Source organism: Netta rufina, assembly GCF_964035555.1.
Source record: "Netta rufina genome assembly, chromosome: 23".
NCBI lineage: Eukaryota > Metazoa > Chordata > Aves > Anseriformes > Anatidae > Netta > Netta rufina.
Genome location: NC_140147.1, coordinates 1,347,504 through 1,353,503, shown reverse-complemented (window position 1 = coordinate 1,353,503; position 6,000 = coordinate 1,347,504). Strand labels below are relative to the sequence as shown.

At 62.6% G+C, this 6,000-nt stretch overlaps 1 protein-coding gene across 7 annotated transcripts in view; it reads left to right on the top strand.

Annotated features, from left to right (window-relative positions):
- Nucleotides 1-290: 290 nt before the first annotated feature.
- The window catches only part of NFYC (nuclear transcription factor Y subunit gamma), a 28,024-nt gene continuing 22,314 nt past the window's right edge, over nt 291-6,000 (top strand). For 5 of the 7 annotated variants that reach the window (XM_084300730.1, XM_084300732.1, XM_084300731.1 and 2 more), the window contains exon 1: nt 2,346-2,499. The gene's annotated coding sequence lies outside the window, so the exon portion shown is untranslated. Of the gene's footprint in view, nt 424-2,156; nt 2,199-2,345; nt 2,500-6,000 lie in introns of those variants that run through there. The other 2 variants (XM_084300727.1, XM_084300728.1) reach the window with 2 other exon arrangements.

Sequence of the window (6,000 nt, the reverse complement as noted above, 5' to 3'; positions counted from 1 at the left end):
GGGCAGCCCGGGGATAACGGGGGGCTACCGAGGAGCCCCCACAGGGCCCGGCGGGGCCTCCCCGGGCCTCACGGGACGGGGCCTGAGGGGACCGAGCGCGGCCTAGGCCCGGTGCAGGCCCAACCGCCGCCGCCTCCGCCGCCTCAGCGCGAACTCTCGCGAGATCTCGGCGCGGGTCACGCGCCTGCGCGCTGCGCCGGCGCAAGGGGGGAAGGGGCGGGGCGTCCTCCCGAGCCGCCTCACGGCGCCGCCGCCATCTTGGTCCGCGGCCGCTGGGCGCTCGCCGGGCTCCCGCCGCCCCCCCCCCCCTCCCTCCTCCCCTTCCCCTCCCCTCCGGGTCCTCTCCCGTTGCCAGCCGGGCCCGGGGGGCAGCGCGGGCTCCTCCCAGCCCGAGCGGAGGCTTCGCGGCGCTCGTTGGGGCCGGTGAGTGGCGGGGCCGAGGGGCGGGGGGGAGGCGGCGGCGGCGGCCGGCGGAGGGGGCGCGGGGCGGGGGCGGCCCTCAGGGGCTCCCCCCTCCCCCTCCATCCCCGCCCCCCACCCCGGGCTGCTGGGTTCCGATTGGCCGCGCCGCGCCGCTCCGCGCCCGCTGATTGGCTGGCGGCGGGGGTGGAGGCGGGAGAGGGGAGCTGGGCGCTGATTGGGTGCCGCGGGGGAGCGGGGCGGTGATTGGCTGCTGAGCGCGCGCGCGCGGGGCGGGAGGGGGCAGGAAGCCGGGGCTGGGGGCGGCGGGGGGGAACGGGAGGGGCGGGGGGGGGGGAGGAGGCACCAAGGAGGGGGGGGGGGCGCGGTGTTTTTGGCCCTTTCCGGGGCTTTTTGGGGCTTTTTCTACCCCGGAAGCCTCCGGGGGGGTCTCTAAGGGGGAGAGGCCGAAGCCCGGTAACGGTCCGGGGCCTCCCGGTACGTGGTGGGGGGGGGGGGTGAGGGGCCTGCAGGCCGCGGGGCAGGGCCTGAGGGCGGCCCCGGTGACGGGAGCGGGGCGGGGGCTGCTCGGGGTCCGGCCCCGTTCCCTTCCCGTTCCCTTCCCGTTCCCTCCGGGGCCCTGCCAGGCCTCGCGGTGCTCCCGGGGGAAAGGAGCGAGGGTCCCGGCGCCCTCCCAGCGCTGCCTCTCCTCGGTTGAAGCCCCCCCCGCGCCTGCCGTGTCCCGGTGCCGGCCTGGCGGTGCTCGGGTACATCCCGGTGTAACTCCGCCGCCCTGGGGCAGCCTCCCGCTGCTTGTACTGCCCTCGCTTGGGGCACCGGCGGCTGCCCGTGACCTTGGGCTGCCCAGCACAGCACGGGGAGGATTTGGGGGAGCTCGGGGCGCCGAGCTGCTTGCCCCCAATGAGGATGGGGGAGGCCAAGGGGGCAGCCAGCCCCTAGGCAGATGCGTGACCTTGAGCTGGGCTCGGGCCCTGCGGTGCCGGCCGGTTCCCCGAGGGCTTCGTGCCCGTGGGAGGTGACCCCTGGTCGGTGGCGGGGTTCTTGTGGCACCCCGGTGACGCCCGGTGCCAGCCCCTGATGGTGCGGGATCCATCGCCTCCCCGTAGCCTCGTGGTGGGATGCTTGCCGTGGGATTGGTGCGGTGTCGGAGCTCAGCTGCCCACTGTGACTCCGGAAATTAAATAATAATAATAATTAATAACAAAACAACAATAATAATAGCAATAATTATAATCCAGCAGTAGTATTGGTCCCCATGGCTGGGCCCATGTGCTGCTGGGGGGCTGTGGGGCAGCGCTGGTGAGGCAGGGACCAGCCTGGGCATCACCTTTTAATTTGTTTTATTTTATTTTATTTATTTTATTTATTTTATTTATTTTTTATATTTTAGTTTCTTTTAACATAACTCTTTTATTTTCTTTTATTTTTAGATCCTATATTCATATTTTAAAATTTTAATACACTTTTATATTTCATCTATCTATCTATATTATATTCATTATATTTATTTCATTTTATTTCATTTTTTATTTTATTTATTTTTATCCCCCCGCCCCCCCCAGCCCTGACCCCGCGCCCCAGGACGCGCCGCTGGAAGGGGCGGGGGGGGAGGAGCAACCCCCCTTGAACGACAGCCGCGCGGGCCAATCGGCGGCCTCGCCCCGCCCCCTCCGCGTGCCTAAGCGGGCGCTGGGTGGCCAATGGGAGCCGGGGGGCGTGGCCTCGGCGCCGAGGGGCCGCGGGCGGGCTCTGCTCTGACCCCTGCGCCGCCTCTCAAGGTAACTTGCAAACAGGAAGCGGGCGGCCGGGCTGCTCCGCCGCCGGCAGCCAATAGGAACGCGGGGCCTCGGCTCCCCCCGCTGCTCTCAGCCAATGGGAGCGAGCTGGGCGGGCCCAGCAGGGTAGGCTGAGCGGCTGCTCTTAAAGGGCCAGGCGGCCCCCGGTGCGGCGGGGACGCGGAGCGGCGGCGGGCAGGGGTCAGCTGAAAGACAAAGCCATGGCGGGCCCCGCCGCCGCCCCCCGCGCCTCAGCGCCGCCGTTTCCAGCACGGAGGCCGAGCCCCGAGCCTCCCGCGGCCCGGTAAGGCCAACACGGGGCGGCGGCGGCGGGGTTGAGGCCTTGGGGGGGGGCAGCGGGGCCCGGGGCTGAGCCCCCGGTGAGGCCCGGGGGGGGATGGGGGGAGGGGCTGGGCCGCGCCCGGTAACGGGAGGGGGTGGGGGAGGGGATGGGGGGGGCAGCGCCTTCCCCGGTGGCACCGCTTGGACGTGGGGGGGCTCCCCCGGTAGTGCCCGGCCTCACGGAGCCGGCCCCGGTCCAACCGGAGCACCCCCGGTATGGGGGGGGTATGGGGGGGGAGGGGGAGGGGGTGCCCCCCATAGGGCCCGCAGCCCCCGCTGAAGGTCACCGGGTGCCGCAGATCGGGGGGGGGGGGGGCGGAAAGTGGATCCTCGCCCCCCCCACACCCCCCTCCCGGGCCCTGCCGGTGGGCACCGGGGCTTCACCGGTAGCCCCCGAGCCCCCCCCGAGGCTCCGAGGGCCGGGAGGGGGCAGCTCCAGGCCGGCTCTCGGCAGCACCGGTGACCTTGAGGCTGCCCGGCCGCACGGCTCCGGGGGGGAAGGACAAAGTTTGCCGGCGGCACTTTGGCCCAGAATTAATAAATAATAAATAAAATTAAAAAATAAAGGTGGGAAACGGGGGCTGAGCACCGGGGCACCGGGGGCACGGGGGGTGGATGCAGGTGGGGTTGGGGTGGGATTGATGCCGGGAGATGGGGCACGGGGCTGGGGGGTGCTGGGGGTCCTTGCCATCCTAATCTATGCTGCAGGTACTCGCAGCCCTGTGTTTGGCCCTTTTCTGCCCCAAATCTGCTGCCTGTTGGCCTTAAAACTGCTGCTTTAGGACCTGAAGGTGCTGGCGTTGCTCAGCACCTTTCCATAGGGTGAGTAGAGGAGCGAGCAGGGGGCTGCCCCTCGGGGCTGGCCCCAACCCGGAGCTGTCCCTGAGCCGTGGCAGCCTCCGGGTGTTGTTTCGCTGCCTCGATCCCAGTTCAGACCAGCAGGAAACGTCCCTTGTCGTGGTGCCTGGTGCTGGTTTCAGATCCGAGAAGGGGCAGAGTGAAAGGGCAGAGTGGAAGCCGTCCCAGTAAGCACTGGGAGCACTGGGGGGTTTCTCCAGGACGCCCCAGTAGCACTCAGATCCGCAGCAAGCCGGCAGGCAGAGGTGCAGGGTGTGCTGCGGGGATGGAGCTCATTGTTAGGAGACGTTTTAAGGCGTTTTTCCTTGAAATTGAGGTGCGTTGAGCTGCTGCCTGCCTTCGAGGGGTAGCAGAAGGTGAGAGAACGTGTGGAGGCCTTGATGTAAATAAGAAATCCTGCAGAAGTCCTCGTTACAGCCCATATTAACCTTATTTCAGTGCCAGAGCTTGCAAAAGGCCATCCAGGTGTAAGGGAAGGTGCTGCCCGGTCATCAGAGGTGAGGAGCAGCAGGAAAGCCACGAAGCTTGGAAAGGGATTTGGTGTGCGGGTGGGAGGGAGGTGGTGCCCTCAGCCCCTTCAGCCAGAGCCCGGTTCCTTCTTAATTTGGTTTTTAATCAGGCCAGGGGCTTGCCTTTCCCCGCCGTGGTGACATCTGCCTTCCAGCAGCGTGGGCACGCGAAGCAGTTTCCTAATTCCAGGGCACATCGGGCTGCCGGTGTCGTAAGGGAATTAAATTTGCCTGATTGGTCGCTTCAACTCTTCCCTTACCGTTTTGGTTAAAAAAAAAAAGACAATTTACCATGTGCCTCCTAGTCTCAAAAAATGTAGTGACTACTACAAGGGGCACTGGCTGCAGGATCAACCTTCAGGATCGCTGCCAGAGCTCCTCAGGAGCTCCAGGAAGTTGTTTTGTTTGTGTTTTTTTTTGTGTGTCGTCTGTTTTCTTCTCAAAAAAGAAAATAATTCTGTGTGCTGAGCTCTCATTCAGGGGATTTTCTTCCGCCGCCTCCGGCTTGCTGTCGCGTTCGGTCACTTCCTGGTGGATGGAAGTGGGTCACTTTGAGTCGGCTCCTTCGTTGACTGAAGGTGACCCCAAAGATTTGCATGTTTATAGCCCAGGATGGGGTGAAAACAAGCAGGCCTGCTTGCTCCATCCTGTCTGCCCGCTGAGCGCTGTGGGCTGTGCTCACTGGGGCCAGATTTGCAGATCCTGGGTGGCAGAAATCTCGTGTCTGTGTCTACATCGATAATTATTTTAATTTTGCAACATGCCTTGTGATATTTTAAGTTATAAAACCGAGTAAAGAGGGAAATAGGAACACGGAGCGTTCTAATCACCCTGCAGCCCCCCAAAGCCATAGGCTCGCTTCGTTTTCTACCAGGACTAACGAAGTTCCCAGAAGATGTGCCTGCTAACAGCTGGCCCAGCCTCTCGCTGCTCTAAATCCATCCCAGGCTTCTGTGAACGTCTCACGTTTGTCATTCATCTTTTGTAGGTTGCATCCACTGCTGTAGCTGCCGTGGTGCGGTTTTAATTGTGCTTCCTGACTTTCCCTCTTCCCTCTCCAGCAGCACGGCGGTGGCTGAGGGTAAAAATGCAGCAGAAGAGCACAGAAACATGCTCAACTTGTGGCATAACCTTGCCCGAGGTGTGCTGTGGTGTCAAGTGATCACCCTCTGGTCCAGCTGCTGCCCCGTGAGCGCCCCGTTCAGCTTCCTCAGCCACCGAAGCTGTGAGGGTATTGAAGGGATGAGAAAACGTGAGGGCACTCGGAGGGCTTGCTGCACAGAAGCTCGTCATTTCATGCAGAATTCTTTATAAATCATTCAGAATATTCCAGGACTGCGGCTTAACAGCAAGCTCCAGGGCTGTCTGATCCATCCATGCTCACCGGGCGTGCTCCTGGCGCTGCCAAGCAGTGGAAGAAACGTGTGAGTGATGCGATCAGGACTTCAGTTGCCTAAAATACAAGCAAATTCCCCCAAAATCCAGGTGAGACCCCGCTGATAGTACCCAAAATGCTGCTCAAGAGCAGCTTTTGGGAGCCTTTGGTGTCCGGCTGTTGGCGGACACCGAGCAGGAGCCCCCCAGAGCTGGAAGTAGGCACTGGGTTACAAAATATATCATCCCCAGAAAGTTTGGGTCTGGAGAGATGCTGAGAGCAAGGAGCTGCCCCCCGATTCTCCCCGGTGTGCTGTGTGACAGCGCAGGCACAGCTCTTGAAGGCAGAGGCGGTGTAAAACGTGGTAAGGTCAGCTTGGTGCCACGTTTTCCATGTCACCCCGTTAAGGCTGTGGCTAAAGGGGAGCAAATAAAATGTCCCAGGAGCAAGAGAAGCATCGTGAGGTGCGTGGCTTGTAAATTCTTCCAACCATACGAGGCAGCAAGGCGATTTTGTGCCGGGTTCCTCGAGGTCAGAGGCTCTGGAGCCAGGTACCCGAGCTGCAGCCTGGTCCCTGTGCGTGCCAACTGCCTCATTGTGTGAAGCAGACTCGCCGAACTTGAACGCTCCTCACTTAAAAGAGCTTTCCCATTTCTGCTGGCTGCTTAATTTAGGAGCTGAAGAGCCAGCAGGGTTCATCGTAGACACTTGTTATTATTTG